Source organism: Bos taurus, unplaced genomic scaffold (assembly GCF_002263795.3).
Source record: "Bos taurus isolate L1 Dominette 01449 registration number 42190680 breed Hereford unplaced genomic scaffold, ARS-UCD2.0 Leftover_ScbfJmS_1396, whole genome shotgun sequence".
Taxonomy (NCBI): Eukaryota; Metazoa; Chordata; class Mammalia; order Artiodactyla; family Bovidae; genus Bos; species Bos taurus.
Genome location: NW_020190496.1, coordinates 92857 through 104911, shown reverse-complemented (window position 1 = coordinate 104911; position 12055 = coordinate 92857). Strand labels below are relative to the sequence as shown.

Here is a 12055-nt window from a genome sequence, read left to right as displayed (position 1 = left end):
CCTGAAGACAAACAGCATTACTCACAGCCAGTTCTACAAGTGTTAAGTTGTAACCACTGTGGTTGCTGACCTAAAGTGCATTCTGAAGGAATTTAGGGTGAAAAACAGTGTGAGGCACACTGTGCTTTGGACAAGTTGGCTCAGGAAAAGGTTCAGTGACCGTAGATTCTTGCATCTTCCACACACAGAAAAGCATGAAAATAATGAACTTGTGACATCTGATCTCTGTGTTTCACAGTAATCTTTTACCAGTATGCACGCTTGACTGCATGTACTTCCTAGGCAAAAATCATACTGACTTCTCTGCTACCTCCTCCAAGCAGTTTCCTCAGAGCTAACGGAGGAGCTGTGTCCTGGGTTGTAGTTCCCAGGAGACTCCAAATCCAACTTAAACTCATAACTCTCCTGTTGTATGCTTTTCTTTTCTTTTTTTAAATTTATTTATTTATTTTGCTGTTGACTGGTTTTTCTTAAAGTCCATAAATAAGAGAGTAATGCATACTCAAAATGTTACAGACATTGTTTACATAGTGAAACTCTGAAAACTGTTTTGTTGTTTTCTGCTCTTCTCTACTTTTCAATTTTTCTTTAATGAGTATGGAGTTCTTTTGTATTTTTTTTTCTTTTGCAATAATTTATTTTATTTATTTATGTTTTTACTTTACAATATTGTATGGGCTTTTGCCATACATCAACATGAATACTCCACGGGTGTACACGTGTTCCCCATCCTGAAGCCCCCTTCCACCTCCCTCCCCATCCCATCCCTCTGGGTCTTCCCAGTGCACCAGCCCCGAGCATCCTGTATCATGCATCGAACCTGGACTGGCAATTTGTTTCACATATGATATTATACATGTTTCAGTGCCATTCTCCCAAATCATCCCACCCTCGCCCTCTCCCACAGAGTCCAAAAGACTGTTCTATACATCTGTGTCTCTTTTGCTGTCTCGTATACAGGGTTATCGTTACCATCTTACTAAACTCCATATATATGCGTTTGTATACTGTATTGGTGTTCTCCTTTCTGGCTTACTTCACTCTGTATAATAGGCTCCAGTTTCATCTACCTCATTAGAACTGATTCAAATGTATTCTTTTTAATGGCTGAGTAATACTCCATTGTGTATATGTACCATGGCTTTCTGGTCCATTGGTCTGCTGATGGACATCTAGGTTGCTTCCGTGTCCTGGCTATTATAAACAGTGCTGCGATGAACATTGGGGTACACGTGTCTCTTTCAAGTCTGCTTTCCTCGGTGTGCATGCCCAGCAGTGGGATTGCTGGATCGTATGGCATTTCTATTTCCAGTTTTTTAAGGAATCTCCACACTGTTCTGCATAGTGGCTGTAAGAGTTTGCATTCCCACCAACAGTGTAAGAGGGTTCCCTTTTCTCCACACCCTGTCCAGCATTTATTGCTTGTAGACTTTTGGATAGCAACCATTCTGACTGGCGTGAAATGGTACCTCATTGTGGTTTTGATTTTGTATGGTTTTAAGTAGACACTACTCTACCAAACAGCTCTCCTTTAGCTCGGAGGCTTCACCGCCCTCCCCCAGAGCCTACAGCCTGCACCCTGGGACACAGAGCCCCACATCTTTCCCTCTGGGCTGCTTTGTTGGCATTTGCACTGAGTCTCTGTTCCGTCAACCCCAAGGGAGCAAGGCCTCCAGTCCTGCAGTCCCTGCAGTCTGCATTCATCAGCATGTCATCCTGAGGAAGGCAGATTCATCCCAGGGGTGGGGATTGCCTGAGTGCTGAGGGGTTCTGAAATTAATTTCCCATGTCTGTGTCCTTGGAATAGACTTAACCCACCCTGGCCACCTCTGGTTGTGGCGACTTTGTATCCTGCCCCACGGGAGGTTCAGAGGGAATCCCAGATTCACAGAACGAGTCCCAGGGACCTGGTCCTCTCTGTCATGTCTCAGCACACACTGTGGGCCACTGAATTCTGGAGATAGGAGAGGTCTTCCCCTCACTGTGCCTATGACAGCTCCCTTACATCCCTCTAATCAGCTGTCATTTCCCAGAGTCCCTCGCCTGGTGACAGCTGCCACAAATCCTCTCTATCCCCAAATCCCCACCCTCTCCCCTCACCTTCTACCAGGCCTCCCTCCAACTCCAGGAGCCTCTTTAGCCCCTCTCCTAGCCCTGCTCACAGGGCCTCAGGTACATCCTCACCCCATTTGTGGCCTCTCACCCAGCACCTGCACTGCCTCAGACGATCCCCTGAGGACCTTGCCTGGTCCCTGCATTCTGCAGGACACCTCTCTCCTGCTCACACACAGGTGTCTGTCTTAAAGTCCTGGTGAGGGCTGAACTGAAAATCTCTCCAGGATCCAGAGAAAATCCAGACCCAGACCAGGCGTCCAAGGTACTTTCCTCAGGGCTGGGAGGAAAGCGAGGGGGTCTCTCAGAGAAAGAGCTGGGCTCAAGGTCCTGCAGGGGTGACAGGGTTTTCTTCAAGTGAGATGGCACCTTAGAAGTGCTTAGGACACTGCAACTCAGATGACTGATTGCCTAGAACTCAGAGATGTTTCCACGAATGCCAGCTGACTCCTAGAGTGACCTCACTAAAGCAGCCACTGACTGGGGAAGCGTCTCCAGCCTGTATACTGGGCAGTGAACACTCCTGAAGACTGGGTTCCACTGGTCCTCCAGTGCTCAGGCCCAAGATCCCCACTGTGAACTCTTGCCCATCAACCTCAGCACTTAACTGTGTGAGCCCTGGTCTGATCTGGGGTCTCTGTCTCTGTACCCCGTGAGAGCCTGAGCCTGTGTTTTCCACGTGGGCTCCCCAGAGTGGTCTAGGATTCCTTGCCTCCCAAGCCCCACAACCAATCGCTGCTGCTTGTGTATTCAAATCTGCAGTGGGCGGGCATGGCCAAAATGGGGCTGGAGCATCCTCCTGGACATCTGAGAAAGGGGACTCCCCTCGGTCCAGGTTTCAGGCCTGGGTTGCAGGGTAGCAATCCCCCCATCTGTGTCAAAGGCTGCAGTTGGTCACCCCGGGCAGTGGGGGATGGTTTGTCCTTCCATACGCAGTACTTGCATTGGTACCAAATGGAACCCTCTCCCCTGTAGTGCCTTCTGCTTCCTGTGGTTGTGCTTCCCATCTCTGCAGGCACAATGGAGTGTTCCAGTCTCACACCTCACCCTCCAACACCCCCAGGAGGTGAGACCCCATGGGGAGCCATTTTGCACTCAGGCTTGTTGGTCCTGGCTGGGACCTGACTATTTGCATGTCTAACCACGGTGTGATCACTCACCTAGAGCCAGATATCCTGGAATGTGAAGTCAAGTGGGCCTTAGAAAGCATCACTACGAACAAAGCTAGTGGAGGTGATGGAATTCCAGTTGAGCTATTTCATATCCTGAAAGATGATGCTGTGAAAGTGCTGCACTCAATATGCCGGCAAATTTGGAAAACTCAGCAGTGGTCACAGGACTGGAAAAGATCAGTTTTCATTCCAATCCCAAAGAAAGGCAATGCCAAGGAATGCTCAAACTACCACACAATTGCACTCATCTCACACGCTAGTAAAGTAATGCTCAAAATTCTCCAAGCCAGGCTTCAACAATACATGAACCATGAACTTCCAGATGTTCAAGCTGGTTTTAGAAAAGGCAGAGGAACCAGAGATCAAATTGCCAACATCCACTGGATCATCGAAAAAGCAAGAAAATTCCAGAAAACCGTCTATTTCTGCTTTATTGACTATGCCAAAGCCTTTGACTGTGTGGAGTATGGATGTGAGAGTTGGACTGTGAAGAAAGCTGAGCACCAAAGAATTGATCCTTTTGAACTGTGGTGTTGGAGAAGACTCTTGAGAGTCCCTTGGACTGCAAGGAGATGCAACCAGTACATTCTAAATGAGATCAGGCCTGGGATTTCTTTGGAAGGAATGATGCTAAAGCTGAAACTCTAGTACTTTGGCCACCTCATGCGAAAAGTTGACTCATTGGAAAACACTCTGATGCTGGGAGGGATTGGGGGCAGGAGGAGAAGGGGACGACAGAGGATGAGATGGCTGGATGGCATCACCGACTCCATGGACGTGCGTCTGAGTGAACTCCAGGAGTTGGTGATGGACAGGGAGGCCTGGCGTGCTGTGATTCATGGGGTCGCAAAGAGTCGGACACGACTGAGCGACTGAACTGAACTGACTGAACCGTGCTCAGCCTCCCTCCTACACAACTGGTGAACTCCCTGATGAGCAAAGGTCTAAGCATCCTGTTCACTGCAGCAGAGTGTCTGCTCCAAGAATGATGTGACGGGGTAGTAAACAAGCTTTACTTCTCCTGCTTTACTGATGGACATCAGCTTTACAGTGGACAGCATTTGGGAAGCATCTATGAAAGTGAAAAATCCTTACAAAATCTTTGTCCTTGTTGATTTAATATTAAGAATCAAATAATTTAATTTACCACATCAGTAGAATAAGGGAGAAAAACCACATTATCCTCTCAGTAGCTACCTAAAAAGCACTGGACCAAATTCAGCATGCGTTCAAGATACAAAGACTCAAAGTAGAAGTAGAAGGCAACATTTTCAATCTGATATAAAACATCTATGAAAACCCCACAGCTATCATCGTACTTAATGATAAAAGGCAGAAGTAGTTCCCCTGAAAATCAGGAACAATAGAAGGATGTCATCTCTTACCACTTCTATTCCACATTGTCCTGGAGGTTCTGGACAGGGTAATTAAGCAAGGGAAAGAAATAAAATGAATCTACATTGGAAAAGAAGTAAAACTATTCTATTTGCAGATGACGTAATCTTTTGTGGGAGCTCTCAATGACCTTTTATATATTCCACAGACACAGAGTCTGCCTGGTTGATCGTGTGGATTTCATCTGCAGCTTGTACAGCTGGTGGGAGGGTTTTGGGTCTTCTTCTTTAGTCACACTGCCCCTGGGTTACACTTGTGGTTTTATTTCCACCTCTGCATATGGGTCCTCCACTGCGGTTTGCTCCTGAGGCTGCCCTGGAGGACTTGGGTTTGCCCCTGTGAGGGCCAGGTGTGGAGGTGGTGCAGCTGCTTGAGTGTCAGGGGTTCTGGTGATATCAGATACTCAGGGGAGTTGGCAGCTATAATTCCTCAGCAGGAATTATAGTGCTGTAGAAGGGTATGGCAACCAGTATTGGCCAATACGCTCCAGTATTCTTGCCTGGAGAACCCCTCTCCCTGACAGAGAAGCCTGGCAAGCCACAGTCCACAGGGTCGAAGAGAGTCGGACACTACCAAAGTGACCCTGCATGCTTGGACATAAGACTTTTTTTGCCTGTGGCAGCTCTGCCCCAGCGGGGGTTGAGCGTGAACGTTGCACAGCAGCTTGGCTTGTGGGGACCCTGGCGGTGCCAAGTGTGCAGGGACACGGAATGCCTCCGCTGCAGGAGTTATGGCCCTATGGGAGCCTTTTTTTCAAGCCTCCCATAGCTGGCAATCAGAAGGCCTCTTTGGCCAATCTTTCTCCATAGCTCCGCCCATTCAGACACTTAGAGGGCTTCCTTACGTGGGGTCCTTCTCTGTTGTACGCACATCAGGCACTTAAAGGGGCACCCTGGGTGGGGTCCTACTCTGTAGTTCAGTGCATCAGGCGTTTGATCGGCCAGCCTCTCTATTGTTCAGCTGCCAATGCTGGCATGTGGGGGTTGAGAGGCTATGGTGATGGCTCCACCCCCTACACATGACTCAGCAGAATCACCTTACTTCCATGGCTGCCAGGATTTCCTCCACAGGCATTTCCCACCACAGTCTCCTCCCTCACATCCCCTCCATCTGTCTCTCTGCAGTCAACAGCAGCCCTTGCCCAGGGATTGCTCCACAATCCCTAAACTCCAGCTCCCAGCCACTGTGCCATCTAGGGCATGTATGGCTGCAGCAAGGATGTCTGATTCTCATTCCATTTAGGCTGCCACAGATGGGCTGTTTCACTCTCAGCCTTAAATGTTTCTCCTCTGACTCAGACAATTGCCCCGATGTGGGGATCGGACCCCTGCTTCAGTTCCCCCACCTGCCAAGGGCAGGTCCAGCCCTACTAACACTCCCGTTTTTCCCCCTAGTTCCTTCATCCTACCGAGTTTTGCGTGGGTCTATGTATTCTTTTCCACTGGTCAGGTACTCCTGTCCGCACTCAGCTGGTGTTCTGCATGCACTTCTGTGTCTGAGGGTATATTCCTGATGTATCCGTGGAGAGAGATGTATTCCCCATCCACCTACTCCTCCGCCATCTTGTCAATCCATGATACAACCGTGCGTATAGAAAATCCTAAAGAACCACCCTCTCCCCACAGAGACTATGTATTAGACCTATTACAGGGGCTCGACAGGTTTACAGAATACAAGGTCATATACAAAGAGCAAATAGATCTCTATACACGTTCAAGACTTGTACAACACAAACTAGAAAACGTTGCTGAGTGAAATTATAGACCATCTAGATAAGTGGAAATTTCACTCCAGTTCAGTCACTCAGTTGTCTCTGACTCTTTGCAATCACATGGACTGTAGCACGCCAGGCTTCCCTGTCCAGCACCAACTCCCGGAGCTTGCTCAGATTTTTATGAATTTGGGAGATCACATTTATGGGTTGGAAGACTTACTATTGTGTTAAGATGGCAGTTCTCCCCTAATAGAGGCCTATCAAAATTCAAACTGCTCTTTTCCCCCAGAAATCAACAAACTGATCTTAGAATTGTAAGAATTAAAAGGGTCCTGGGAGAGCCAAAACAGTGTGGAGAAAGAACAAGTACTTACACTTCCCAATTTCAAAACGCACTTCAAACCTACAATAATCAAGACATTATGGTACTGACATAAGGATTGTATATAGACAGATAACGGAATAGAATGGAGAATCAAGAAACAAGCCCATATCTCTATGGTCAGTTGATTATTGTGAGGGGTGTAGAGGCCATTCAATGGCAAAGAATAATGTTTCAACAAATGGTTTTGGGATAACTGGATGTTCACATGCAAAAGAATCAGTTTTGACCTATACCTCACACTGTAGATAACAATTAACTAAAAGTTGATGAAACACCTAAATATAAGAGCTAAAACTATAAAGCACTCAGAAGAAAACAGAGATGTAAATGTTAATCTTGGATTAGGCAATGATTTCCTAGATATGATACAAAAAGCGCAAGCACCAAAGGAAACAAAAATAGGCAATTTGGAATCATCAAAATTAAAACTTTTATCCTTCAAGCGATACTATCAAGAATGTGAGACATCTAGGGCACCTACTGGATGCTGGCCTGGAGCCTTGAAACCCAGGCGGACCAGAGGAACACCAGAGCAACCCTGTATGATGTGGGGGTGGGGAGCGAGGGGGAGTTGTGGAGGCTAGTTGGGGTTACTGTTCCTGACGGTCAGCTAGGGGAGAAAAGGGTTTCCTACGCCTGCAGAGGCACTGAAGGGGATCAGTGGGGATGGCGAGAGACCCTTGGGTTTTTGTTTTTTTAATTAATCTATTTATTTTAATTGGAGGCTAATTACTTTACAGTATTGTGGTGGTTTTTGCCATACATTCACATGAATCAGCCATCGGTGTACAGGTGTTCCCCATCCTGAGCCCCCCTCCCGCCTCCCTCCCCATCCCGTCCCTCAGGGTCATCCCAGTGAACCAGCCCTGAGCACCCTGTCCCATGCATCGAACCTGGACTGGCGATCTATTTCCCATATGATAATACACATGTTTCAATGTTATTCTCTCAAATCATCCCACCCTCACCTTCTCCCACCAAGTCCAAAAGTCTTCTTTACATCTGTGCCTTTTTGGACAGAAATGTTATGGATCTAACAGAAGCAGAAGATATTAAGAAGAGGTGGCTAGAATACACAGAAGAATTATAATGCCCCAAATATCCACGATGGTGTGCTCACTCACCTAGAGTCAGACATCCTGGAATATGAAGTCAAGTGGGCCTTAGGAAGCATCACTATGAACAAAGCTAGTGGGGTAGCTTTTGCACCAACTCGATGGACATGAGTTTGAGTGAGCTCCGGGAGTTGGTGATGGACAGGGAGCCCTGCCATGTTGCATTCCATGGGCTCACAAAGAGTGGGACATGACTTAGCGACTAAACTGAAGTTGTTTATGGTAGCCTATAGCTAAGGAAATAACTTAAAAATTGTGGGAAAATCAGTAAAGAATTTTAAATGCTACGTTAGAAAATACCCATTTAATGCAAAAGAAAGCTGTAACATGAAGACCGTAGAATAAAAAGGCATGAGACAGAAAAATATATTGGCAGATGTAAGTCTGTATCAACATTAAATGTGAATAGATACAACAATACAATCAAAAGGCAGACATTGAGATACCAGTTTAAAAATCAAAACAAGATCCAACTCTATGTTCTCTACAGAGGACACAGTTTAGATTTTAAGATAATAAATTACTGTGTATGTGTGTGTGTCTGTCTTCAGTTGCCCAGTCGTATCCAACTCTTTGGGGTCCCATGGACTGTACCTGCCAGGAATTCTGTCCATGGAATTTTCCAGACGAGAATACTGGAGTGGGTTGCCATTTCCTACTGCAGGGGATCTTTCAGACCCAGGGATCCTACCTGAGTTTCCTGCATTGGCAGCTGGGTTCTTTACGACTAGCACCAATGGGAAGCCTTATATGACCCAGCAATTCTACTCCTAGACAATTTTAACCAAAGGAAATGAAAACATGCTCACACAGTGGCCTGCACTCAAATAGTCCACACATGTATTCCCAATAGCCACACGTAGAAACAGCCCTGTTATTCAACAACTGGTATACAGATGGAAGAAAAACAAAAGAGTATACCTGTGCTAAGGAATACTACATGGGCTGTTTTCTACATTTTTATTGTGGTAGCATTTATACCACGGTATACATTTGTGAAAACTCTACAAACTATAATGTTTAAAGTGTTGTCTTTTATTGTATACAAATTATACCTTAATACTTTCTTTTAAAGGAAAAGGAACATTTAAGTTTTAAATATTGGTTATTGTATCCATCTAGACCATGAGCTCAAAAATATAAAACTCTTATTTTGGAATTCTTCCCAGACCTGGCCAACTTCTGGGATTCCCCATGACAGTTTCATACTCTTATGACAGAACACACAAACGTGTTCTTAACCACGTTTACAATTCCCTCTCCTTCACCTCAAGTCCAAATTCTTGCTGAGTTCTGTCCATTTTATTTCGTAAACGTCTAATGTGTCTCCTTTTACCCATGTCCATCACATCTGCTCTAGTCCAAGCCTCCCTCCATTTAATTGTCAACCCCCCTTCTCACTGGTCTCTTACATCCACTGAGTGTGTCTGTCTCCCTATTCCCGCCCTCTCCCTCCCTCTCTTACAGTTGCAGAGCTGTCTATGTGTTTCTAGATAAAGGCTACTCTCCTATACAAGGACTTGAAGGCATGGTCTAGCCCCTGTCTACCTTGCTAGCAACATCGAAAGTAGAGCTTCAGTTTCTTGTCCGTCTTATCAGACTTCCTTCACATCCACCAATTTCCTATGCTTCTCCACTTAGATTGTCCCCAAGTTCTGAAGCCTCCTGGTTTGTAAACTCCTTCAAACTAGGCTTTAACAGTACGTGAACCGAGAACTTCCAGATACACAACTTCGGTTTCGAGGAGGCAGAGGAATCAAAGATCAAATACCCAAGATTTGTTAGATCATGGGGAGAGCAAGGGAAATCCCACAAAACATCTGCTTCTGCGTCATTGACTACGCTAAGACCTCTGACTCTGTGGATCAAACAAACTGTAGAAAATTCTTAACCACAGCGGAGTACCAGACTACCTGACCTGTCTCCTGAGAAACCTGTATGCCGGTCAGGAAGCAAGTTAGAACCAAAGATGGAAAAGGTGACTGCTTTAAAAGTGGGAAAAAAGTATGACAAGCCTGTATGTTATCTGGTAACAGTGGCCTCATAATATGAGACAAAGGAATTAACTTCCTTGGGACTTCCCAGGTGGCGCTAGAGGTGAAGAACCTGCCTGCCAATGCATGAGAGAGTCTGGTTCAGTCCCTGGGTTAGGAAGATCCCCTGCAGGAGGCCCTGGCACCCACTCCAGTATTCTTACCTGGAGAATCCCAGGGACAGAAGAGCCTATCGGGCTATGGTCCATAGGATCGTAAAGAGTCAGACACAATGGAAGTGACTTAGCATGCACACACATGAACTTAATAGATAGAAAGGTACTATTCAGCTTCATTACTTTTTGAGTGAACTTTGCTCCTCAATATTTTTAAAGAAATGTTCTCGTTTTATGTATGTATCAATTTTTTGGATAACATTTTTCTGCTCTCCTTTTTTAAACGTCTTTATTGAAATAGAATTGATATACAGCAAATTGTATATTTAATGTGTACATTTTGATGAGTTTGGACATATGCAAACAATGATTCTACCATCACCGCAATCAATGTAATAGACATACCCAACACCTCCTAAAACTTCCTTGTGTCCCTTTAGTTTTGTTTTATGTTAGACTGTGTGTGTGTGTGTATGAGTGTGTGTGTAGTGAGAACACAATATTCGATTAACTCTCAACATATGTTGGGGCTACCCACGTGTCTCCGTGGGAAAGTATTCAGCTGACAATGCAGGAGATGCAGGACATGGGGGTTTGATCCCTGGATCGGCAAGATCCCCTGGAGGAGGGAATGGCAACCCATTCCAGTATTCTTGCAGGAGAATGCCATGGACAGAGGAGCCTGGCAGACACGATTCAGGATAATTGGCACACACTTGGCATGTATGCACAAGTACTTATAAGGTGCCATTTCACTTCATCCTCACTAGGACCCTTGAAGAAAAGCCTTTCACCCCTTCAGGATTCTGAGACCAGATGCTCCTCTCAGAGACCCTCTCCTTTTCCTTCCAGCCCCACATGAACTGCCCTGGACTGCTGGTCTGGGTCTGAATTTTATCTGGATCCTGAACAGATTTTTCAGTTCAGTCCTCACAGGGACATTGTGACAGACCCTGCATGTGGGCAGGAGATAGGTGTCCTGCAGAATGCATGGAGCAGGCAGGGTCTTGAGGGGATCTTCTGAGGGAGCGTGGGTGCTTGGTGAGAAGACAAAAATGGGGTGAGGCCCTGTGAGTAGGGCTGGGGGAGGGGCTAACGAGGCCCCTGAGGGGGAGGGGAGGCCTGGTGGAAGGGGAGGGGAGGGGTGGAAATTTGGGGAGAGAGAGGAATTGTGGCAGCTGTTACCAGGAGAAGGACTCTGGAAAATGACAGAGGTGATTACAGGGATGTAAGGGAGTTGTCATAGGCACAGTGGGAAAACCTCTCCTATCTCCAGAATTCAGTAGCATAGAGTGGGTGCTGCGATAGAGAGGACCAGTCTCTGGGGCTTCTTCTGTGGATCTGGCATTCACTCTGAACCTCCCATGGGGCAGGATACAGAGTTACCATGACCAGAGTTGACCAGGGTGGGGTTAGGGCCATTCTCAGGACCCAGACCTGGGAAATCAATTTCAGAGCCCCTCAGCTCTGAGGCACACCACACCCCTGGAATGAACCTGCCTTCCTCAGGATTACATGCTGGTGACTATGGGCTGCAGGAATTGCAAGACTGGAGGCCTCTCTCCCTTGGGGTTGACTGAACAGAGACTCAGTGCAAATGCCCACGCAGTAGCCCAGAGGCAAAGATGTGGGGCTCTGTGTCCCAGGGTGCAGACTGTAGGCTCTGGGGAAGGGTGTGAAGGCTTTGAGGTAAATGGGAGCTATTAGCTAGAGTAGTGTCCACTTAAGGAAATACATACAACAGAAGAGTTGTGAGTTTAGGTTGGATTTGGGGTCTCCTGGGGACTATAGCCCGGGACACAGCTCCTCCGTTAGCTCTGAGAACACTGCTCTGAGGAGGTAGCAGTGAAGGCAATATGAGTTTTGCCTAGGAAATACATGAAGTCTAGCATGAATACTGGCAAAAGATTACTGTGAAACACCGAGATCAGACATTGCAAGTTAATCATTTTCATGCTTTTGTGTGTGGGGCAAGGATCTGGGGTCACTGAACCTTTTCCTGAGGAAGCTGTG

At 46.4% G+C, this 12055-nt stretch overlaps 1 protein-coding gene and 1 long non-coding RNA gene across 2 annotated transcripts in view; both read left to right on the top strand.

Annotated features, from left to right (window-relative positions):
- The window catches only part of LOC100296695 (X antigen family member 5), a 265171-nt gene that overhangs the window by 234569 nt on the left and 18547 nt on the right, over window positions 1–12055 (top strand). The gene's annotated exons all lie outside the window — the stretch shown is intronic.
- On the top strand, window positions 3024–4764 carry LOC132344746 (uncharacterized). The gene is made up of 2 exons (XR_009493695.1): window positions 3024–3178; window positions 3277–4764. It is a non-coding gene; the product is annotated as an uncharacterized lncRNA (long non-coding RNA).